This window comes from Pleurodeles waltl, chromosome 7, assembly GCF_031143425.1.
Source record: "Pleurodeles waltl isolate 20211129_DDA chromosome 7, aPleWal1.hap1.20221129, whole genome shotgun sequence".
NCBI classification, from domain to species: domain Eukaryota; kingdom Metazoa; phylum Chordata; class Amphibia; order Caudata; family Salamandridae; genus Pleurodeles; species Pleurodeles waltl.
The window spans coordinates 1,022,116,283-1,022,142,966 of NC_090446.1; positions in this window are offsets into that span (position 1 = coordinate 1,022,116,283).

Consider the following 26,684-nt stretch of genomic DNA (forward strand, 5'->3'; position numbering starts at 1 on the left):
GCAACAAAGTAGCAAAGATGACTACTGCAACCTTGTATCGCTTATCCTGCCGCCTTCTTGACTGTTTCCTGGTGGTGCATGCTCTGGGGGTAGCCTGCATCCTTCTTGCACCAGGAGCTCTGAAGAAATCTCCCGTGGGTCGACGGAATCTTCCCCCTGCAACCGCAGGCAACAAAAGACTGCATCACTGGTCCTCTGGGTCCCCTCTCAGCACAACGAGCGTGGTCCCTGGAACTCAGCAACTCTGTCCAAGTGACTCTTCAGTCCAGTGACTCTTCAGTCCAAGTTTGGTGGAGGTAAGTCCTTGCCTCCCCACACTAGACGGCATTGCTGGGTACCGCATGATTTGCAGCTGCTCCGGCTCCTGTGCACTCTTCCAGGATTTCCTTCGTGCCCAGCCAAGCCTGGGTCCCAGACACTCTAACCTGCAGTGCACAACCTTCTGAGTTGTCCTCCGGCGTCGTGGGACTCCCTTTTCTGACTTCGGGTGGACTCTGGTTCACTCCTCTTCCAAGTGCCTGTTATGGTAGTTCTGCGGGTGCTGCCTGCTTCTGTGAGGGCTCCCTGACTTGCTGGGCATCCCCTCTGTCTCCTCATCCAAGTGGCGACATCCTGGTCCCTCCTGGGCCACAGCAGCATCCAAAAACCCTAACCGCAACCCTTGCAGATAGCAAGGCTCGTTTGCGGTCTTTCTGTGTGGGAACACCTCTGCAAGCTTCTTCACGATGTGGGACATCCATCCTCCAAAGAGGAAGTTTCTAGCCCTCTTCGTTCTTGCAGAATCCACAGATTCTACCATCTGGTTGCAGCTTCTTTGCACCCTCAGCTGGCATTTCCTGGGCATCTGCCCTCTCTCGACATTGTCGCGACTCTTGGACTTAGTATTCTTGTTTCACAGGTACTCAGGTCCGGAAATCCACTGTTGTTGCATTGCTGGTGTTGGTCTTCCTTGCAGAATTCCCCTATCACGACTTCTGTGCTCTCTGGGGAATATAGGTGCCCTCTACACCTACTTTTCAGGGTCTTGGGGTGGGCTATTTTTCTAACCCTCACTGTTTTCTTACAGTCCCAGCGACCCTCTACAAGCTCACAGAGGTTTGGGGTCCATTCGTGGTTCGCATTCCACTTTTGGAGTATATGGTTTGTGTTGCCCCTATACCTATGTGCTCCTATTGCAATCTACTGTAACTTTACATTGCTTGCATTACTTCCTTTTGCTATTACAGCATATTTTTGGTATTGTCTACATATATCTTGTGTATATTTGGCATCCTCATACTGAGGGTACTCACTGAGATACTTTTGGCATATTGTCATAAAAATAAAGTACCTTTATTTTTAGTATATCTGTGTATTGTGTTTTCTTATGATATTGTGCATATGACACCAGTGGTATAGTAGGAGCTTTGCATGTCTCCTAGTTCAACCTAAGCTGCTCTGCTATAGCTACCTTTTATCAGCCTAAGCTGCTAGAAACACCTCTTCTACACTAATAAGGGATAACTGGACCTGGCACAGATTGTAAGTACCCCTTGGTACCCACTACAAGCCAGGCCAGCCTCCTACACATATCGAACCACTTTACTGGCAACTCTATTTGGCTGCAGCCTTGAGGAAAGCACAAAGTGAAAAGTATGTCTTACTAGAAACGCAATGGTTTCCTAGCCAAAAGAACAACTAGAAAATAAAACAGCACTGCAAATGTGGCATATGCTAAAATAATAAAATGAAGTTGAATAAAATGTAACTGGGCTAATGTGCTCAAACGGCAGGCCTAGTTGCTAAAATAACATGTCTACAAACATGGCTAAAATAGCTATATAACACCCTCCCCTTGCGGGTTCAGAGGTGGTAAAAGCCTAATATTAAAAACATAAAAGCAACTAAAAAACTATCCTTGAAAACATATATACAAGAATGTCAATAATGACAAGTTAAATGACAATTGGGCATGTGAAATATTAAAAAGGGGCAATTTAATACAGCAGCAGTGGCACAAATAGAATCGTAATTTAAAAGTCAGTGTCATTTTTAAAATTGCCAATTACATCTAGGACAATTGAAGCCAGTAAATGTTCCACTTCAGCAGGTGGTAAGGTAGCCAAATTGTTGCCAAGGAAAACTAAGGAGCACTTATGTTCCAAAGCCTGAGCTTCAGCTTAGGCAGCAGCATGCTGTATTGGGCCCAATGTTGAATTAAGAACTGCATGGTACACAAAGGGCAACTCATAAACAGCTTCCCATAGTGAATGCACCCTCAACTTGCATGTCTGGTAAAGAGCCCTTAGCAAGAACATCAACACATCAGCATCCAATGAAAGTAAGCACAGCGTAGAAAGACAAACTTTTAGTGTACATTCAAAAAGGCACCAAAGTAATCCAAATACGGGCTGCACACAATCCAAAACCGGTCTGAATGACAGGGACCAGTCGCACTCCAGTTCTTCCAGGAGTTGTGCTCCGAAATACTGCATCATGTGTTCACGACACAGTTGTGCTAGTGAAAGCACTTTCAGTCCTCCTTGATGTGAAGGGACAGCCATTGAAACAAAAAATAGCAACAACAAGTTGCCACCTATTATAGCCAAAGTAATCGGAAATCTCCCATAAATACTCAAAAATATCCGGTGTGTGGCTGAAGGTATTAAGCAAATATATAAAAGAAGGTGTGAACGAAACCAGAACTTTAAAGAAATGCGCAATCCCAGAAGTACTGGATGCGTTAAATATTCCTTCTACTAGTACAACAAAGTGTCACGGAAAGTTTTTACTTAAAAGGGACTGTATTTATGCAGATGACCTCGCAACTTCAAGCGCATAGATCTTGTGTGCAGATGTAAGCCCCACATGTTTTTAAAACAACAATGCCTTGAGTCTGCTCAACTTGTCAAAACTCACATTTGAAGTAGCAGTATGAGGCCAAATATCTGCTACTTTCATCTGTTGTGTAGGAGGAAAAAGGACATTCCCGCAACAGGTGACAATTTGGGAGACCGAAACGACAGAAGCTATTCCGGCTCACATTTCACAAACTGTTAAGGAACACATAGCTTCCAATCGAGAGCACCTGGAACACAGGTCTCATCAGCGGTACTGGAACTCCCTTTAGATAGCAAGCTAAGTTCAGTGCTGAAGCGTTACACGTCCCGTGCAAGGACATCTGCTTACAAACCATTGAATTGCTCACTGAAGTTTTGCATTCACTGCAGCTAAGAAAGACTTCTTTCATGCCACTGAAACCTTAGTTTGAAAAGGGAAAATGGTATGAAAAGGGAAACTCCCACACCTTGTGTATGTAACTATCTCCCAGCATTTCATATCTGCGTACTGGAATGTGTTTCAAGCAGGATGTGAATTGAAGTGTTGAATTAATAACCCCATGTATTAACCATTCAGCAGATGGTATTTCAGCCACAGTAAACCTTTCTAATTTCTCAATGTTTATCATGACACAAGTTGCTTCCTTCTTAGCCATTATTTGTTGTTGTCACGTTAAATTAAATGTTGAGAATATGTCCCTTGCACTTACATGTTTCAAGGGAACGCGACCTGCTTTCAATGTTGATAGTGTCCAACCTAACTGCATAATGGACCTTAGCTGGCTCTGTCCATGTTGTAAGGATGACATGTCGCTTTGCACAATGTCTATTGCAGAAGAAACAATGTTGTTTAAAGTGTATATACGGTCGGACAATGTGTTAATCCCCTCATCTACAATGGCTAATGCTTTCTGTAAGTTTTCCTGATCTATTTGCCTTAACCGGGCAGCATCTTCTTGCTGGGAAAGTTTCCAAATTTCATAATACACTTCATATAAAAAGCGCTTTCTATGTTGTCTTCTGGGGCCTATCAGGAAATCCTGCATATCTGTATTGTTAGACAGGAGACTGAGATGTTCCTTAACAGCATCTAGTGAGGAACTTTTCAACCATTGCTGGCACAATTTCCCTACATTGTATGTCGTTACTATTCCCAAATGTTCTGATGACACATAGCGAGGGTCTGGCCTATTCGTTCTAAACCCTCCATGGAGTTTACAAAATATGCATGACAACCATTTGTGTCTACCGGCCACAATAACCACCCACAAGGTATTGAAAGTGATATGGTAAATGTTCCCTTTTGGACTGACTCATCGAGCTGATCTTCAGTTGCATTAATGTATTTTTGCCATTTGTAAAATTTAGCAGGGGCAGGGATACTGAGCGCATTCAAGTCCTTCATTTTTGTCAAGCCTAAACAACTTGTCTGTTGTACCGTTTCCTTTCAAGATATTATTTGAACGGGTATCAGGCATGCCCTAAATAAAGCTTCCTTTCCCCTTATATGTAGATTTTTAGTTCACTGCACGCTTTTTAACCCCTTCGCTGCCAGGCCTTTTCCCCCTCCTGTGCCAGGCCTTTTTTTGCCTATTTGGAACAGTTCTCGCTTAGGCCCTCATAACTTTTTGTCCACATAAGCTACCCACGCCAAATATGCGTCCTTTTTTTCCAACATCGTAGGTATTCTAGAGGTACCCATACTTTGTGGGTTCCCCTGAAGGAGGCCAGGAAATTAGCCAAAATACAGTGAAAATGTCGTTTTTTTAAAAAAATTGGAAAAAGGGGCTGCAGAAGAAGGCTTGTGTTTTTTTTCCCCTGAAAATGGCATCAACAAAGGGTTTGCGGTGCTAAAATCACCATCTTCCCAGCTTTCAGGAACAGGCAGACTTGAATCAGAAAACCCAATCTTTCAACACAATTTTGGCATTTTACTGGGACATACCTCATTTTTACAATTTTTTGTGCTTTCAGCCTCCTTCCAGTCAGTGACAATCCAGGTGTCAGGTCTTCTAATGGGAAACCCTTCAGCCCCAGGCTGCTGCACTCTTGGCACATCAATGTCTTCCTCTAAAACAGGCCCTTCATCTGCACTGAGAGTAGCTTCCTCATCAGAAGAATACTCTTGGACAGAAAACTCACTGCCAGAATCTCTCACTTCCTCCTATGCCTCAGATGCAGAGTCAGTCTCGTAATCATGGTCTGAAGATGACTCAAAGAGCATGCCCACAACCTGCTGAGTGGTCACTCTGCGGCTAGCCATGATCCTCACTAACAACAAATGGATTGCCAACAACAACTAGCACTAAAATAAGTAATAAACAAAGTGTAACTTTATCACAAAGAGTTATGTACTAAAAAACTATACCACTCACTTGCCTGAAAAAGCTACTCACCAGCAACTACTCTGCACAGACACAGCAATCACCAATGATATCCCACTAAAAAGAAAAAAGAAAAAACCAAATTAGACATATGACAACACAAATATCATTGTGCTCAAATCTAAGGACAATCTCACACACAATACTGCATTCAGTACACCACCTACAAGCATGTCATTCATGCATGTCAACAATTCTCCTTTGGAGTAAATTGCTTTCACTTACCTAAAACATGCAACTATGCAAACCGCAGGACAACTACTGCTAAAACCGCAAGGATCCACAGCAAAGGAAGCAAAAGCTTTGAACTAGAACAAAAAGAAGAAATAAACTGTTATAATCACAAATACAAATACTTCGCCAGTTGACAAACACCCCACCACCAAGAACTTAGAAATTGTCCCTGGTGCCTAAGTGGCTTCTGCCCCACTAGGAGGCAAATGGGCCTAAAAAAAAAAGGCTGATCTGCCCCCAAGTGGGGCAGAAATGGCCAGCAGCTCTGTACCCTGTTTGGGGGGGCGGCTCTTGTCAAAGGGGGCAAATGGTGGTGCCCTCAGCACAAAAAAAAAAAGGGAACCAAAAAAAGAATCTCTGACATCTTGGTGCCTTCTGCCCTCCTTGGGGGCAAATGGGCCTACAAAAAATAGGCTGATGTGCCTCCAAGGTGGGCAGAAATGGCCATCACTAACGTGCCCCCTTTGGGGGGCGACCCTTGCCAAAGGTGCCGCCCCCCACACACAAAACACATACACACAGGATCCCTGGTGCCTAAGTGGATTCTGCCCCCCTTGGGGGCAGATGGGCATAAAAAAATTGGCTGATCTGTCCCCAAGGGGGGCAGAAATGGCCAACAGCTCTGTGCCCCCTTTAGCGGGCGACCCTTGCCAGAGGGGGCAAAAGGGGGCACCCCCAGCACTAAACAAAAAAAGGGGAACTAAAAAAAATAATTCCTGCCGTATTGGTGGTTTCTGCCCTCCTTAGGGGCAGATGGGCCTACAACAATAGGCCCATCTGCCCCCAAGGGGGGCAGAGATGGCCAATACGAAATTTCCCCCCTTTGGGGGGCGACCCTTGCCCAAACACACAAAACACACACACCACACAATCCCTGGCACCTAGTGGGTTTCGACCCCCTGGGGGCCAGATCGTCCAAAAACATGGCTGATCTAGCCCCAGGGGGGCCTAAACATATAAAAAATTACTGCCCAAAAGCAAAGAAAATAAATTCCCTGGTGTCTAGTGGTTTTCGGACCCCCCCCCGGAGGCAGATCGGTTGAAAAATCGGCCGATCTGCCCCCAGGGGGGGCTGAAATTGGATAAAAAAAATAGCCCCCAATGGGAGCGACCCTTGCCCAAGGGGTCGCTCCCAAAAAACATAACAAATAAAAATTCCCTGGTGTCTAGTGGTTTTCACCTTCCCCCGGCCTAAACATATAAAAAAATACTGCCCAAAAGCAAAGAAAATAAATTCCTTGGTGTCTAGTGGTTTTCGGACCCCCCCTAGAGGCAGATCGGCTGAAAAATCGGCCAATCTGCCCCCAGTGGGGGCCGAAATAGGAAAAGAAAATAGCCCCCAATGGGAGCGACCCTTGCCCAAGGGGTCGCTCCAAAAACAAAATGAACAAAATAATTACCCTGGTGTCTAGTAGTTTTCGGCCTCCCCTGGGGGCAGATCGGCCAAAAAATCGGCCGATCTGCCCCCAGGGGGGCCGAAATAGGAAAAAAATAGTCCCCAATGGGAGCGACCCTTGCCCAAGGGGTCGCTCCCAAAACTAATCATAAAAACAAATCCCTGGTGCCTAGTGGGGATTCCTGCTCCACGATCGCGGGCCACCCGCAATCGTGGAGCAGGAATCCACTGAAAACAGGCACAGGGGGAAAGGAAAAACCCTTTCCTTTCCCCCTGTGTCTGTTTTCCCCCCCAAGCCCTCAAAAAGGGAAGGACTCACCTGTTCTGAGTCCTCTTCCCTTGACGCGCTGGAAGCAAATGGCTTCCAGCGCGTCCTCTGCAATACTTGATGACGTCGGCGCGCTGTGAGCGCGCTGACGTCATCAGATTGACGAGGGGGCGTGGGTGTGGAAGAGGAAGGGATTCCCCTTCCATCCACGACCGGGGGTGTGGGGCACACGGGGAGCGCTAGTGCTCCTCCCCCTGGGTCGGGTATAGGACGAGGTGATCTCGTCTTGGACGAGATCACCTCATCCAAGGCATAGAAGCAGTTAAGTCAATCGATTTCAGCCAATATTTATAGCCTTCTAAGGCCAACCGGGAAACAAATGAATCAAAAGAAATACATTTTGTATCAGTTAATAAAATATGTTGACTTTCCATCACTGGCAATTTAAAGTAATATGACTTTTTCACATTGTGCCCAGAAAAATATACAGACTTTTCAGAATATATTTTGGAACTCCCCACTGGCGAAGTTGGACAGTGTTCCCATTGTGTATAATTAAAAATAGTCTTTGGGGTGCTTGCTCTGTGAATTAAATGATGTCCATAATAATTATAACAGAACATATCTCCATAATTTTCTCTTGATTGATGAACATCTTCACTTTCAAATGCTGTAAAATATTCCAAATTAGACATCATAGAATCAACTGTTGTTACATCCCAATCATCAGACACAACTCTGGGTATTATCACATCCTTCATGGAAAGTTTGAATACATATGGAATTTCAATTACCTCAGTCGGGCCATATATATCAAATGGTACTTTATCCCAAACAATCGCATCAGTAATTGGTATGGCTGAAACGTTCACTAGGGACTAGTCTCTGCGGAACTTATTGGAAGAAAAATGTGGTTTTAGGACCTCATCCACTAGTTCAGCTGTAGAGCGGTCAGGAAGGTACTGACCATGTTTTAGTAAGAAGAAGGCGATGACAAACCCAATCCAAAGGAGGAAAGCAAGTACAGTTAATAAATGCCACAGATAGTTCCATGAAAGAATGAAATAGTTATTTTTTGGCCAAATTATCAGCTTACATGCTCTTGACAGTTCTGTTGCAAAAGAGGCAGATGAGTTGGTGAAAGTGTCATTGACGTCAGCAAAATATCCAGAGATGGTTTGTGCAAAAACTAGAGCCTTTTTTGGAAGGGGAGAGCTGGCAGAAGTCTCCCTTGGTTGGTCATAGTAAACAATACCAACCATTTGTGTTGAATTTGAGTAGAATTGCTCAACGTTGTTGATATTATTTGTCACAGAAGAAGTTCATGGGACTAATGAAAGATCATTTTCCACTCTCCCCAATCTCAGAGAGGTGTCAGGGTTGCTGCTTAAAACCTGTAGAAGAACATCCTGGTCTGTAGTCAGAGGCATTCGGATACTATCCAGGAGTCCTCTGGGTCTACTGTGCAGGATCATCCATATGGTGCAGCTTGACATTGTTGATGGAGACAAAGGCCCTCATTACAACCCTGGCAATCAGTGTTAAAGCGGCAGTAATACCGCCAACAGGCCGGCAGTAAAAAAAATGGGTTTTGGACCCTGGCGGTTACCGCCATCCAACACTGCCACTTTAACACACATACCGCCAGGGTGGTAATGGCTGCTGGGCTGGAGACTTCAGTCTCCAGCCCGGTTGCGGTCACAATCCCACCCTCAGGATTAAGACCCTGCCTACCGCCATGGTTTTCGGGCCAAACTTACCACCACGAAAACCATGGCAGTAGGCACTATCAGTGCCAGGGAATCCCTTCCCTGGCACTGATAGGGGTCTCCCCTGCCCCCCTCCTCAGATTCATTCCCCCTCCTACCCCCCCACACATATACACACCCACACCCATATACACACATGCACACATGCATACCCACCACCACCCATGCATGCACACATACATACCCACACACCACAACACACACCAACATAGCTTGTCACACACATGCATCCACAACACACAACACTCACAATCACTCATTCAAGCATGCATCCAAAGCGACTCACACCGGCATGCACGCATACCAAAACATACACTCCCTCCACATACACACAACACCTCCCACCCCTCTCTCTGGTCGGAGAACCCGACTTACCTGCTTGCAGGGGGTCCTCCGGCTGGAGACGGACTGCGGCGCTGCTGTCAGTACCAGCGTCCACCAGCCATACACCGCCAGGTCGTATCATTGCTCATGGCACGGTCGGCAGTGTTTTGCTGGTGTGGCGGTGCTGCTGTCAGCAGCACCGTCCGCCACCATGACCGTCGGCGGTGTTCCCCCAGCATTCTGGCGGAATACCATCAGCGGTCATAATACGCATTGACGGATGGTAGCCACGGCGGCGGTATGTTGGCGGACGTTGCCGTGGCGGTAGGCAGTCAATACCGCCAATGTTGTAATGAGGCCAAAAGTGTTTTTCTTTAGAATCAGGCAGCTGTTGTAGAAGTACAGTTCTGGTACTATGAATTCCCAGGACTGGAACCAGTGCACGATAAGAAGGACCAAACTCTTTTTTCACAGCAATCTTTTCATGCACTAGATTTGCCAACTTTAGGAATACAGCCAGTTGGTGTTATTAGTACATCCCTTATTCCCAAAGTGGAGGCACTGGCAGATTCATTGTCATCACAGAACTGTTGTAAGTCCTGTAAGACAGTGACACGTTCATTTATGTCACAAGGTGTATTGTGCCTAATACTCTGGCTGTTGAGGATTGCTTCAAATTCAATTTCTTTGCTCTACTACACTATTTCCTTCAGGATGAAATGGAGATAATAATATAGTTAGACTACTAACAAAGCCATGGTGTCCCTGAAAGCCAATGAGGCAGAAGCAGGTCCCTGGTCCGAGTGGAAAGCCCCAATTGCATATGTGTTGATAAAGACTTGCAAATCTTTAATAACAGTTAGTGTCAGCCAAGCATTGTGGCCAAACCCATAGAAATCTGGAACATGAGTCAACAGCAACTAACATGTGTTTGTATGCACTATCAGGTGTCAGGAGACCACAGTGGTCCAAGTACACACATTGTACAGGTTTGTTGGAAATTAGGACGGGTGTCTGTGGTTGACATCTGCTAGTGGACCCTTTTATTTGCTGACAGATGCCACAACAAAGGACATACTGCTTAGTCTGGTTAGATAGATCTGTCCAACAGTAACATGTTTGTAACAGTGAAATTGTAGACGCCACGCCAGCATGGGCAGAAGCAACTCCCTCATTTGCTGCTTTGATCAACTCTGGCCTTTGATCTTGATTAGGGATCACATGATCACCTACCTCTGGTATTGTTAGTAGGGCAGTATTGAGGCTTGTTATGCTGTAAGAATATTTGGTAGGCTTTGCCTTTGGCATGGGCTTGCCATCAGCCGAAGCTTTCACAGCAGCCAGTGTTTCACCATCCAATTTTGTCCTAGAATGTGGTATTGCAGCAATAGAAGCTGTAGCTACTACTGACTTGGCCGCTTCATCAGCTTCAAAGTATTGCCAGTAACGTGTATTCCAACACGCTGATGTCCCAGTGTATGTACAACATGGATATTGGGTAGCGTTTGCTTCAGACCTGCTACTTTCCCCCATATGAGTCTGTGTGTGATGGTGTTGCCTTTTGAATCTCTGAACCCATTCTGGTGCCAGTAATACAGATATTCATTAAAGGACTGGATACTATAGTGCGAATTACAGACGATTAATGTTAACTGTTCTTGATCCGTGTGTTCCAGTGCCATCAACAGAGCCTTGAGCTCTGCTAATTGTGCAGTGCATTCCCCTAAGGTCTGTGTGTAAGTGTGTTGTGGATGGAATTCACCATCTTTCATGTACCCACTCACGACCGCGCAAGCGGCGGAGTATTGATGTTTTGTGCATACTGTGGGTTGGGCTGAGCCATCAGTATACATGATTGTTTAATAGGCAATGTATTTGCTGGAACGTGGTATTCAAGTTCATATTGCAAAAATTCTTGAGTCTGTAATTTTGGGTCAAAAATATTGTCAACATCAGTGACTGTCAGAGACATAGTCCATTGCATCCAATATGGATGTAGTGCTCTACCATTAGGAATGCTAGCTTTGGTGACAGCCTCAAGGACTGGCAACAGAGATACCACAATAATTTATTTCCCCTGGGCCAGAGGTCTCTCTTTAATGACAGCCATCTGAACAGCAGTGAGAATTTTTTCTGCGGGACCAAAGCGTTGTTCTGCTGTAGAATATAAATGCGAGTTGTATGCATTCAGGACGGCCTCACCCTCATTGAATGTTACATAGGTGAAATTAATGGCACCAGCAATTACTCTGATGACCGAGTGTGTTTTGTTGTCCCGTGTGTGTAAGTGTTTAGCTACAATCATCTCTTGTTGCAATGCTCTAAGTATGTGTGTGTGTTTGACTGTCCAATATTTGCTTGAAAAGTCAGGACGTACCAAGTCATATAATGGTTTAATGCATTGTGCATAATCTGGAATGTAGGTTCTGCCAAAGTTTTTAAAAAAGCAACAAAGACTGGAGCTTTTTGATAGAGTTTGATGTTGTAGTTGTGTGCATTTTTTAAAAATCAATTGGGGTGCTAGGCTCTTGCCGTCATCTGATAATTCATATTCCTAACACAGGACACTAAGGAAGGCTATTTTTGATTTTTTTAAATTGAATTTGTAGCCTGATTCAGCAAATCCCACAAAATGCGTGTAATCTGTTTTATATGTTTTATGAGGTCATCATTCATAAGGTAGATGTCATCTACGTAGGACAACGCCTCGGGGTCAATGTTGTGTAAAATAGAAGTAACATGAGCTGAAAACAGTCCTGGACTGTTCTTGTACCCTTGTCGGAGACTGCAACATTTTTCTGAGAGCCTATAGCGCTGAAACTTGTTAAGTCCCTACTTTCAGGTGCTATATTTTGACAGAAAAAACCATTGGAAATATCCAAGGTGGTTCAATAATGTTTGTGCGCTATATCGTGTATAAGTGCTGTACTGTGTGCATTTTGTATGGCAAATGTGCATGTATGACTGTTCAAATGTATGTAGTCTATGACTATGCTATATGAATGGTCCAGTTTAGCTATGGGGAACAATGGATTGTTCATTGGTGAGACACAGGTTTCGATTACGCTCTGGTGCTCTAACTGAGTGAGGATTTCCCTCACAGGTACTTTTGCTTGATGCTTTATTGGATATTGAGGTTGAGGTTGAGGTTGGGATCTGATTGGTTTTATATGATAGGGGGAATCTTTATCCCAACCTATGTGGTTGTAATATAACACTGGTGCCTGCACCAATGCTCAATCAATGGCGTAAGCTTCCCTGAGCTCTCTGGTAATAAGGGGTGAGAAAGAGGGTTCAATTACCTCTTCCCCATATGGGAGATTATGGACAAATTCTGGTGGCCAATCCTTTTCAGCCAGCAAAATATCATAAATGGTAACAACGCGATCACAAAAGAGGGTGTCTATTGTCCGGTCAATGTCTCTTTCTCATTGTAATTTTATTTTATACACCCTGTCAGTTGCTGGGGCATGAATGTCCACAGTCTCAACTTGTAGGAAGTCATCAGTTGCTTTCATCTCCATATGCTCTTGAAGATTCCGGTGAACTATTGTGACCTCTGCCCCACTGTCTAGCAGTGCCCACTTCCTTTTCTTCAGTAAAGCTCTCATCCTAAGTGGCATGTCATATAGCAATCGCTACCACTTTTTTCTTTTTGAATTGGGGTTTTTGTTGGGGAAGTTTCTCTTCTTTTTCAACAGAAACTTCTGACGAGGTGTGAGTCATTTCACGTACTCTGTTCGCTGCTCTAACCCACCCACCTCTCTCACTACAGTTATCCAATGAGTCCTGGATGGAATGAGCTTGGCATGTATCAGTATATTGATATCTGTCAGGTGTTTTTTTATGTTGTCTCTATTTCGAAGATTATAGCGATTTTGAGGGGTCTCTGAATGTGGAGATTCTCCCCTTTCTTTTTTAGGAGTATGTTTTTGTTTATCCCATCATTTCTTAGAAGCCTCAGATGCTGGCTTGGTAGAATCCTTTATTAGATTTACCCTCTAATTGTGGTTTAATAGGTCTGGCTTCCAGACTATCTCAAACAATACTTAAGTAGGTCTCAGCAATAATCTTTGGCAGGGCACTTTCTTGATCCTGTGCAGGAATGTCCCAGAGGCGCATACACACTGCTAGTGCAACTGCTTTCCCTTTCAGATTACTTAATATAATTGAAGATACAGTGGCAAAATTGCCCATTATTTGTATCCCCAAGTCCAGGGCCGGGGCAGCCCTATATTCATCTTGAATTTGTTTTAACACCTCTGGAAGATTTGCAAGTGTCAGTGTACTGTGTGTGGTAGTCTAGAGCTTGGCAAATCCCGTGCCCCAAGTATTGTAGTTATCTACTGTGGGAACTATCCCAAATGACAAGCACACAGTGAGAATTCTATGTTTATCCTGAGGTCCCGTAGGGGGAAACTGCTTCCAGTGCATTTATTTTTTGAGCTAACCAAAACAGAATCTCCTCCCATGATCAAATGTACAGTCGCAGCGTTAATGCCTGGTGTGACTGGTGTGACTGAATGTGGTTGTGCTGGGTTAGTATTTAATGTCTGCTTTACAAACTGTGCTAACAGTTTATATATTGCCGTAAGCTCAGTGTATAAGTGGCAAACCTCAGCTACAGCTAAGGTTGCTGCATCAGGATGTGGTGTATATGTGGCCAGTGAAGGACAGGTAGGACCATCATTGCTCAGAGGACCTAATCTAACCTGTAATATTGTATGTGGTAGGGTGCCATCAAGCCAGTTAACATGGTCTTGATAAGATAGAGGTATCTGTAAATATGCATAAGCTCCGTATCGTGCAGGTATATTACCTGGTGTGTACTGATGAAATGTATTAGTGTTCCCATCAACTATTGGAAAAGTGAACCAAAAATAAAATATTTCTGTTCTGTAGGCTAGATGAGCCTCAACTACAAATGTTACTGGAACTCCCAGGCTGTGAAGCCGTTTGCTAGCAAATGAGCAGTGAAGGGTTGTTGCATGTTTACTGCAATTGCTACCCATTGTGGGTTCGCCATGGTGGATATACCTGCTCAGAGATAAGGACACCAAGTGGGGATTGATCCTTTTAAGGTTCAAGCTTGAACAACCTACAGCATTGGAATGGTACTAGCTATCTAGCTGAGGAGGAAATTCTCAATACCGCAGACGTGTCCATATATAATATTGAAGTGCCTTTAGCACGTAGTGAGACAAAGATACTCAGGAGGATCTGAAAATGAGTGCCTGACTAAACGTTGGTGTTGCCATGTCGCGTAGGCTCTCATTATCCTAATGAGGCTGCTGGATTTGGGTGGCAGAATCACCTGAAATGTGAAGAACTGAGTCTAGTCCCACACCATGTGACAACTGTCAGCCTAAACCGGGTATCTGGATAACTAGCAGCGCCTCACCTCAGCCCAAGAGCAGGGATGATTCTGGCAACCGGGCGCATGACAAAAATTACTCCTCAGAGAAATTGTGGTTGATAAGATTTCATCCCTTTCACTCAGTTACATTAGTCTCACATATGCAAAGACAAATAGAGGCAGAGAATGGTTCAATAAGGTTTAATGAATTAGCTGCATCTTAGATAAAATGACATGAATTAAAATAAATAGGGTGATAAAACACACTAAAATCAGAATGGTGACAAGAAGAGTGAAACACAGGAAAAGTCCCTAAGAGTATTATTTGTGGTTCCTACCTAAGCTATGTTAGAGCACAGACGGATAAGCCCTAATCTGCCCTTCAGGTTTCCCCCCCTGGAAAGACATCATCCCCCATACCTGAGCAGGAAGCCGGTTCTCTAGAGAGACACCATCCCCAGGTAGGCCAGGGATCCGGTAGTCCAAGCAAGCAGCTGTAACGAAGGCCATCAGACATTAGGATGTGGTTATGGTCATCTGACTGGAATCTCCCTCTAAGGTGTATGGGACAGAGAAGTGTTTTTATAATAAAACAGCTGACGCTCTGAGAAAACGTCCCTATGTAAGGATGTGTATGTTTCTGTGAATGTTGGAGACACATCATACCACTTTGCCGACAATTCTACTGGCTGTAGCCTTGAGAAAGTCACAAAGTGAAAAGAAATGTCTTGCTAGAAACGCAATGCTTTCCTAGGTGAAAGAGCAACTAGATAAAGAAAATAAAACAGTAGGGCAAATGTGGCTTATACTAAAATCATAAAATGAAGCTGAAAGAAATGTACCTGGGCTAAAGTGTGCAAATGGCAGACCTAGTTGCTAAAATAACGTGTCTAAAAACATGGCTAAAATAGCAATACAACACTGTGAATAGATACAAATGCGGTGTGAGTTGAGGGACTAAAGGCCTTCATCCCTGAATTTGCATTGACAAAATGATGACATGTTTTAAGGAGTCCTTATCCCATAAAAAAGTACATTGGATGAGCATACAGAAATATTTTGCACCTCTGTACAACTCCCCAGTACCAACAGCCCACAATAACAAGGAAAAGCTGTCCCCTAGGGATAGTACACTTTCTAAGTGTATTCCACCTACTTTAGAGAATTGTTATCAGATCAGTCATTTGTAACTGGAAATGCAGTTGCAAACCTTTGATACATTCTAAAGTGAATAGCAAAGCAAGGAGGGCTCCACTTTCACATCACCTTTACCTCGTGATTCAGTATATCATGTTAAGGGCACTTTGTGAGCCGGAAAGACATTTCTGACTTTCAATTCTCTTTAGTACATTGTGACCTGCCATTTTATAGTTGCAAGGCTTGGGATTTTGCAAATCACAGATTGGTGGCAAAAGTCTTGATACCCTAGGCCCATGATTCTGAAAGTAAATGAAAAGCAATGTCTTCTTGAGATTAGATTTCTGGAAAAAAAATAACACTACATTCTGCAATACAGCATCCATTTTAGGACATCCTCATTCCTCACTCCTCATTCCTACTTCTCACACTTCTTCTCCTCTATAATCCCTGCTTCTCATCCGCCATCCCTACTTCTCATACATCATCCCTACTTCTCATTCATCATACCTACTTCTCACCCATCATACATCATCCCTACTTCTCATCCATCATACATTGTCCCTATTTTTCTCCCTCATCACTGCTTCTGATCCCTACTATTCATCCATCATCCCTAATTCTCATCCATCATCCCTGCTTCCCTTCCATCATCCCTACTTCTCATCCAAAATACATCATCCCTACTTCCATCAATAATACATCATCCCTACTTCCATCCATCATTTTTACTTTTCTTCCATCATCCCTACTTCTCATCGCTCATCCCTGCTTGTCATTCATACTTCTTTTCCATCATCCCTACTTCTCTTCCATCATTCCTACTTCTCATCCCTCATCCCTGGTTCTCATTCATACTTCCTATCCATCTTCCATCATTCCTACTTCTAATACCTCATCTACCACCCCCACTGCTGTAGTTTTGTCCACAAGTTATCTCTAGGGACACAGTCAAATGCAGACTTAAAATCCACGAAGCACATGTAAAGGGGTGTCTCTGTGGCCCTCGCTCTATTCATTACCAGGCTTAATGCCATGAGGTTTGTTAATGTACCCTGTTTTTTTGTAAAACCTGTTTGGTTGATAAGGAGCCTCCCTTTGTCCATGGCCCACCGTTCTAAATGCTGCAAGATTCATATTAATAATATTTTAGGGCTGCATCTAAAAGGGCAATAAGTCGGTATTTGGAAGGTAAGGAGGCGTTCCCTCCCTCGTAGATGGGGTGAATTATCGAGCCCTTCCAACTGTCTGGGGCAGAGTCTGTCATTAGAATATGATTGAACATTGTAACGAAGGAGGTCGCCTATTTTGATGCACACTATTTAAATAGGGCCTGTGGGAGGCCATTGGGACCAGGGGCACACTCTTGGCACATTTTTTCTATTATCTTAGTTATTTTGAGAGGACCAAATCCGAAGGACTCCTCAGGCTCCCTATTATCCTCGATTATCTCCCATTGGGTTATGCTGGTATCTATCGAGGATGTTTCTCTAAAGTGGGATTTCAAGTATCCCCCCCATGCCTCCCCTGTGATGTTTGCATTGTTCGCAGCTCTGGGACCTTTCTCAGTGTTATTAATCAGGCTCCAGAACCGGCTAGAATTTGCCAATGTTGATGCATACTATAGTTTTGCCCATTATGTCTCCTGTTTTGCTCGTCTAAAAAGCCAGATATCCCCCTTTAGCAGTTTCCTTGCTTGCCGTAGAGTTTTTAAAATTGATTCATCGGTCGGATGTTTCTGTAATTGTCTCAGAAGCCTATTTACTCCTGCTTTCCTCATTCGTGTTGCCTGTGGCATGAGTATGACCTTTCTGTGCCCCAGGTATGCCCCCCTTGCCCTGCCCCTCTCTGACGATTGCTTTAAGAGGCTTTCAGTGAATGACTCTCATATGGCAACTACCCTTAGTGGATCATTAGCCATCTTTTCCAGTTTCCCTGCAGCATCCTCTACTTGGGCTGCAATCGTAAACTAACTCCATTTTAAGCGTTTTAGATTTTCAGAACAAAGTTCCCCATTGAGGAGGTTTGTTTCTTCCTGGATAGGCACCTGACTCCAAATCGTGATTATTTGTGGATAGTGATCGCTTTCTGTATGATCTTGAATTCTAAAGTCTCTCACAAATTTGAATAGGGGGGCATTTATCAGGGTGCAATGTAGATATGAAACAACCCTTTCGGTGGCCCTTGTCCAGGCTGGGGATGTGTCAGATGGTTGCCGCCCGTTTAGTGCAAAGAGGCCTGCTAACTCACAGCTCTTAATTAACTTAGTACCAACATTGTCCTGCTTTCTCTGGAGTGGTAGTATTTGAATGGGCAGTGGAACCACTAGTTGTACATGGTCCTCACTTGGTTCATGGAATAGGTTAAGATTGAAATCTCCAGACACTAGCCAATGGGCTAAATTGTATGTATTTTTTATATGAAGCAGATGGTTTAACAGAATGTTAGCTGCCAAGTTTTTCTTTTTGGGGTTAATGTACACATTGACCAGAATCAGGGGGTCCTGTATGTTTTTTGCCCAATTGTCCAAACAAACCCACAAAAAGAGTTGATCTCCCGTCTGACCTTCAGACGGTTTGGCCTCAAGCTTAGAGTTGATATAAATTGACAGACCTCCTTTTGCTCTTCCAAACGTGTTGTGTTTAACCACAGGTCTATTATTCGTAAGTGCCCATGTTTCTTGCAGCATTATAATATTGAAGGAGCCCAGGAATTTGATGACCTCTGCATCTTCCAATTTCGATTGCAGACCCCCTATATTCCATTAGCAGATGCTTAGTGATCCTTGTTTCAAAGATGTTTGCTGGGTTGTCCTTCCAGCTTTTTGGGGTAATCTGGGGGCTAGCACTGTTGGGAGCCAAGACCAATTGTCTTGTAGAAGGCTATCTCTCGGGGGTTGTCCAGCTGTTATCCTTCTCCAGCCCTCCTCTTTCCTTATTTCAATCTGTAAATCTAGTGGCGCTGCTGCTTCGTTTTTCCTGTCCGTATAGCTTCTCTGTGCTAGCGGGTGCAGGTATCTTTCTCCTAGGTAGAAGCATACCTCGATTCCCCAGACTTTCAGGATGCTTTTTTTTTCTATGATTTGCATTGGTAATTATAGAGAAGCAAATATCACCACTGTGGGGTCCGTGTATTGGCTACCCTTTGATTGAATACATTTTATGGCGGTGATGTTGTCAGAACTCACTGCTGCCAGATCTGGCAGGGCTTTTATTAATTTGAGAATAGAAGAGCGGTTAAGCACATCTTGTGGACCTCTAGGTTTATACTCTGGAATCCATAGCAGCTGCAAGCCTTGGTCAGGCATGGCCTGGTTTGAACTGTCGACCAGATCTGACTGTGCTGTTGTGATCTCCGCCAAATCTGCCTTTAGGTGATGGTTTCATATTATTGCGTCGGCCCCCTCTACTTTGGTTTTCACCACTGCGGGGGTGGGCCTCAGCTTAAGCTGGATGGATGTCTGGGGCCGCAAGGCAATGGTTGCTTGTCGGTCCTGGGGGGGCCAGGCCCTACCCAACGGCTCTGGCCCTTCCACTGCCAGGTCCTGGAGCGAAGGCCCCTCTTGGTCTGATGTCCGAGGCTGCACTGTTGGCAGAGGGTTTATTGTACCCACATCCTCCTCCTGCACTAAGTGAGGTAGAGTTTCTGTGTCAACTCCAGATGCCATCTTAGTGTTCTTTCTGCCCTTACTTGCCCGCTTCCTCTCTCTTTTAGTCAATCAGTGGCCGGAGTGCCCTTCCGAAACTCTAGGCTCTGTTATTTGGGGAGAATGGTCCAGAGCACTTCCTTGAGTAGCCGGAACTATTTTCCTAGTTCCATTCCCCTCTAGGTTAAATGGCCTTGAAGCTAGGAGGTCTTCTGGGCTATTCCGAATCTCCTTTGACGGTGTTAAGGGTTTAGGGGTTGGGAGCAACCCCAGTGGCAGAAGGGACACCATGTCCATGCTGTCTTCTTTACTTGAGCTCCTTCAAGATGTCTTTGAAGATTACTGGCAGTTGACCCATCCCATCTACTACCTCCTTACAAGAGCAAATAGTGAAGTCCTTAAGTTGTTTTTTTTTGTATTCTTGTTATTAATGAGTTTAGTTCTTGTGGTTTGCCATCAATCCCTGCGACCAAATCTGCCAGAGTGTTTTACAGATCTACCTGAATGGCCAGTTTGAGAGGATGGAACTGTAGGGCTGTTATTGTTGTCTGAATCGAATTCAAGATTGCCGCCCACAAGTCTGTTACGGGCGCCAAGGTGGCAGCGGGCATGTTTGAGTCACTTCTTTGGGATGCCCTAGAAGCTTGGGTAATCTGGGTGGATCGCCATATTTCCCCAACTTAATCCGGTGTCCTTAGCGCTGTATCCTCTTGATCTGCGTTTTTCGGGCTGATAACGGGGAAATGAAAATATTTGGGTCTAGAGCTCATTGGGGGTGACAGTCGCCCCTCTCTCCCCACTCCCCACCGGGCATTGTCCTCCTCATCTGTAAAATTGTTTGGGGAGGCAGGATGCTGTTTGGGCAGGCTTCTCCACACCAGGGAATATAGTACTGATTCCTGGCCACTTGTGATGTTCCGTGACCCTCCTGGAATGGGAGTACAGTCTTTAAGAGTTTTGGTATCTTTCAGGTCCATGGAGCTAGTCCTAATAGCTCTACCCTCCAGAATGCTGATAGTAGGGGAAAGCGGTGGGGAGTTGTTGCCTTTATCCTCTGGGCCCCTTTTCTGGTTGAAGGCCTGATCCTGAGCCAATAAGGTGGAGAGGAATGGTTGATGCTTAGTAGTCCTGCTTCTTACCCCAAAGTAGTCTGTTATTTTGCTGGTTTTAGCTGGTGCCAAGGCTGGGAATGGTATCCCCCCGGCCTGAAGGTTAATGACCTCATCATGTGGATTATAGCCTCTTCGATTGCAAGGTCCTGTAATGACGAGGGCTCCATAAGCGAAGTGGAGGGGCCCTGAGGGCTTAGTGGAGGGGCTCTGAGGCCAATCCTAAAGTCTGAGACCCCAGACAGCAATGGTGTTAATATAATAAAATGCCAAGAATTACCACAATGCCATTGCAAGCATCATACCAGGTCAGGGGACCACTGTGACAAGGACGGCCACATGGTAAATAACGAATTACCAACATTATGGCTGGAATCCAATGTTCTAAAAGAATGTACAGTATGTTAAGAATTACTACCATTACACTCGCAGAAGCATCACACAGTAGAGGAAACATGAAGAATGTGTATCATATGACTAGAGTTAACATTACCATCATTATGCCCGTTAATCCTAGCTGCATTATTAGATGTACTCCATCACTTGTTATTTATTAGTGCATGTTTAGATTTCCAACATTACTCTGTAATTATTAGCACAAGTCTAGATAGGTAATATTACTCCTTCATCATGAGTATGCATTCAGATTTGCAAATGTAAATTGTGAGTACTAGTCCGGATTTACTTATAAAAATTGCCTGCATGGGCACATTTGCACCCTCACTCATTAATTATATATTCAGATTTGCACCATCACTCATCAGCAATAATTTGTGCATGTTGCGATGTTCATCATCAGGGCTGGCTTTGGGGGGGTGCAAGTAGTGTGGCCGCACTGGGCGGTGACCTGGAGGAGGCTGCTAACCAGAGGGGGGGGCATTGTATTTAGCAATAACATACAATTAAAAAGCACGGGAAGCAAAGTTCAATGTGCACCAGCTGTCAGGCAACATTACAAATGTCAAGATAACTCTTGTGATTAATGTTCCTGATAGAGAGAGATCTGAGTTTTGTCCAGTGTCAGTTTTAATTTGCCATAAAGTAGTGCAGAAGGTTAGGATGCTGCTCCAAAGAAAAGATCTCCATTATATGTGGATAGCTGAGTGGATTAGTAAAACCAGCCATTACCAGAGATTTACATGCATGTGAGAGAGGGGCTGTGGAGAGATGAGGGGTACCTTTGCCGAGTGGTAGTGCGAGAACCCGACGTAGAGGTCATGGGGTGGGGGGCACCAAAAAATATTCGGGCAGAGGGTGCCACGAGTGCTAAAGCCGGCCCTGTTCACCATCATTCACTAATCCTCAGAAGATACCCATACTTGTGCCAACGCTCAGTAACACTACCATATTCCATTTGCAAACATATTTACAAAAATACATATTTGCTAATATTATAAGACATTATGGCCCTCATTCTGACCCTGGCGGTCGGCGGAGAGACGGCGGTCGGACCGCGAACAGACCGGCGGTATTAAAAATGGCATTCTGACCGCGGCGGTCCCCGCCGCGACCGACCGCCACTTCTCCACTCCGACCGCCACGGCGGTCATGACCGCCGGGCTGGAGTTTGCGCACTCCGGCCCGGCGGTCGTCCCAAGACCGCCAAGGGTATTATGACCCTGCCTACCGCCGCGGTTTCTTGTGGGCGGGAACCGCCGTGCGAACCATGGCGGTAAGCACTATCGGGGCCAGGGAATTCCTTCCCTGGCACTGATAGGGGTCTCCCCCACCCCCCACTACCCACCCAAGTCCTCCCCCCACACCCTCCACCCCCCTGCCACCCCCCAGAGGTGGTACGAACCCCCTCCCCACCCCCACCCCGACATGCACATACATGCACCCCGACATGCACACACCCCCAACATGCACATATACACACCCCCTACACACACATACACAACGGGGACACATACCCGCACACATACATGCAGACACGCGCACCTGCCGAACAGCACACATTACCCATAGACACAGCAGCACCCCCCGCCCGCATACACGCACTCACACACCCCCTCTACACACTCACACGCACACCCCCATGCACGCCCACATCACACAACACCCCCCCACCCCCTCCCCTCACGGACGATCAACTTACCTTGTGCGTTGGTCCTCCGGGAGGCGACGGGAGCCATGGGGAGGTGACCGCCAACAGAAGACCGCCAACAGAAGACCGCCACACAGAAATGTGGGTCGTAATTCTGTGGGCGGTGTTCTGCTGGCGTGGCGGTGGAGGTTGACCAGTCTCCACTTTCCCGCCGACCGCCAGTGTGGCTGCTGGCGGTTTCCCGGCGGAACGCTCCCAGCGGTCAGAATGCGCACAGCGGCATACCGCCGCGGTCGGCGGTCTTCACCGCGGCGGTAACTCGGCGGTCTTGCGAAAAGACCGCCAAGGTCAGAATGAGGGCCTATGACATAAATGACATAGTGATTACGCTGATGACATTACCATCCTCCCCATGTGTTCCCAACAGTGATTTCCTTATTTGCTCCTTGAACCTTATGCTAGTCACAAGTATGAGGTTGCAGTACCGTAGGTTATTACTAAAAGTACAGATGAAATTAGCAAAAAAGGATGTAGTACCTAGGTTGTTATTAGACGTCCATATGAAGACAATGGAAAGACTGCAGTGTCTAAGATCATTAAAAGAGGTCCCTCTAAAATCAGCAGAAGAGTGTAGGAACACATTGTGTTACTACAGGCCCCTCTGAAGCTAGCGGAAAGGGGCAGTACCTCAGATCATTATGAGAGGGCCCTCTAAAGTCAGCAGAAATATATGATTTGAAATATTCCATACACTTACACCTTTATGGCCTATATTCAGACCTTTAAAACGTGGAAAGGCCTGAGATTTTGCTGCCTGTGGAAATGTTATATTTTGGGAAAACATATTTTGGCCTGCTGAGTTGGGGGCACAACCGTTGCCAGCTCCTCCAGGGACGTATCTTGAACTTAAGCTAGATGATGTCTGAGCCTTACAACACAAGCGCAGTTGTGAGCTCTTGGTTTTTCATCACCCTGTATACAAAACTCTGACATTGACCATTGCAGTGTACTTTATTTGGAGTTTGTTACAATATCTATATTTAGGCTCCAGCTGATCCAGAATGTGACAGCAACTTTGGTTTTGGAGCTACTGAAGTGCAATAATGTAATATCAGCTGTCATTATCATTGCCTCCTAAAAAGCCTATAGTGAAGAAAACTAAGAGCCTCATTTACAAGCCCTTTGCGTCACAGCAGCTTCATATTTTTTTTGATACAGTGGTGGCGCTAGTAGTGCACTACACTGCTCCATATTTACAAACTGGCGCATTGGACCCAATGCGTCAGTTTGCAAAGCCCTACCTGTGCCAGGTATAATGTATGCATGGCAGGCCTTTACTCTGGAAAAAACACGTAGAACTCATGCAGTGAAATGTATAACTTTTCACTGCATCATTCTATGGCTTCACTGCGTCAAAATGTTACTGCCTGCTCAGAGCAGGTACAAAATTGACGCAAGGCTTTTTCCTAAGGGACGCTCCTCACATTGCTGGAGTTGTGTCATTTTAACGATGCAACTCCAGCAATGCGTCATTTTAGCGAGATCAGATTAGTCAGAAACTGATGCATATGAGAAAACGTGCGCCAATGCGCTCTGAACTGTAAATACAGTGCATCTATGGCATTGTTAGGGGATGTGCACTAGGGGCAAGAAATCGCACACATCAATGACCATGCGTCAGATTCTTGTAAATGAGGCACCAATATTCGAGCAACAGGCTTTTCAGTGGCAACAGCAATCCACTGAAATTAGTTCCATGTGGCTACCCACCCTGGATACAATCTACTCAAATTCAGGAAGGCCTTAGAAACCTGGCTTCACCCAATACAATAGATTATACTAGATTTGAGTAGGTGCATGGGTCAACGTTGACGCGGGTCATCTTAGATGACGGTGAGCCATACAATAGACAGACACTTTTTTGACCAATCACCAATGCAAAATCACCAATGCAAAATGTCCACTGCACAGTACTGCTTTCAATTGATACAAAATGTGAAAAAACTGTTAAACAAGCAATGGCTGAAGAGGACTGACCCAGACAAAACACTATTGGAAGGGAGAGGACCCATAGTTGAATTGTGTGTGTTGATTCTGGTTAACAGCTCACATCTTTTGTAGCCAGATCTAAAATGGAAGCAAAACACTCCTTCAAAATGCTTTCAGACGTCCTTCTTATTAAGCTAACATTGGAAAGGAATACTAAGTAAAACATTAGTGCGACAGAGAATGTATGCAACTGTAAGCAAATGCAAATGTTCTATATGTGTGCGGCTCTGTTTCATAAGTGTTAGCACTTGCTTGTATAATGTAATTTCTTTGGATTTTCAATGTTCACGTTTTAAGCTTTCTGCATTCTCCTATTTAGTTCAGAGTTCGGACATCCCAGCAATAGGACCGATTGACAATGTTGGTTCAGAGAAATTTGCACATAGGTCAGGTAAACTTATCTCAGTTAACTGTATAACGGTGGAGAAAGAAACCGCAAGTCACTGCAAGTAGTTTCATTAATATCGAGCGGTTCAGACAGTGGTTCCTGAAACCGTCTACTGCGATAATAGCATTCCATAAGCCACATACTATACATCGTTTAGTCAAAGTAATTTCTATCCTCTGAGGACATCTAGTGGAAATACATCTGAACATCCTATTCTGTAGTATTTGGAACTCATTTACAAAGTTAAACGTTCAATGTTGTGTACGTTTACTCTTTTTTCCGTTTCAACAAACTACGATTTAATAGTAAGCTCTGATCTGTTGAGTAAGGTTTAGTGCCAAAATTCCTTCAAACAAAACATTGCTCCATGAATCCCAACTATAAATATAAATACGTTTAAATAACTGTGCTTGGCTAAATCAAGACATTTTAAGCAGTTTTAAATAAAAAAATAACGTGTCAAAATGTAACCGTAAAATAGGATCTTTCACGCACTTTGCAATGATTATTCTTGGTATTATGCAAATTATTACCGCTAGGTAGCGCAAATCGTCACAAAATGCTGACCAGTTGTAACTTAAAAAAAAAAAGCTTAACATAGTGGTGTACCACGCAATTCCATCATTTTCTAACGTAGTGCAGTTCACGGTTATTTACTATTTGCTGCTAATGTCCACTTTTCTATTAATGAGTGTATTTATTTATCAATTTACATATTGAACAAGAAGTGAGCCTCTGGTCCAGAAATACTGTATATAGCAAAGGATTTGCTGCGCCTAGAGATATAAGCTTTTTGGATGATATACAGATTGCGGTTTTTAAGTAAGATATACGACGAGAAGAGAAATTTAAGAGCAAACAGACTAAATCTAGTTGTGAAATTAAACAACAGACAAGACTGTGTACCGAAAATATACATTTCAAAATATTTATATCTAGGAACATTAGGGAGATGTAGGAGGATTTTTAGCAGCCTAGACTTTAAAGAGGGCACGAATGTGGTATGAGAGGAGATTCCGCTGCTTGCTGAATGTGTGGTGCCGGTAGTAGCTGTACCCCAGTGATCCACGCAATGCTCTGGCCCATAAAGTAGCGTGTCAGGTCGCACCCTCTCCTGTAGCCTATTCCCAATTGCAAACTGGGAGCCGAATGCCAGCTGACCCCCTCGTCTGCTACATCGTGCACCGAGGAAGAGATACAAATTGGATCTGGTTTGCTCACACCTTAACACCATTTGTGTACCACTAGAGCAGTAGTTTTGAGTTGGCGCATGCGTAAACGTTGACACGGGTCATCTTAGATGGTGGTGAGTCGTACAATAGACGGACACCTTTTTGACCAATCACCAATGCAAAATCACTAAAGCAAAATGCCCACTGCTCATTATTCCTGTGGACTGATACAAAATGCGAAATAACTGTTAAACAAGCAATGGCTGAAGAGTACTAACCCAGACAAAACGATATTGGAAGGGAGGACACATAGTTAAATTGTGGTGTTGATTCTGGTAACAGCTAACATTTTCTGTAGCCAGATCTAAAACAGAATCAAAACACTCCTCCTTCAAAATGCTTTCAGCCGTCCTTCTTATTAACCCCTTCGGTGCCAGGCCTTTTCCCCCTCAGGTGCCAAGCCTATTTTGGCTATTTGGGGCAGTTCGCGCTTAGGCCCTCATAACTTTTTATCCACATAAGCTACCGATGCCAAATTTGCGTCCTTTTTTCCCAACATATTAGGAATTTTAGAGGCACCCAGACT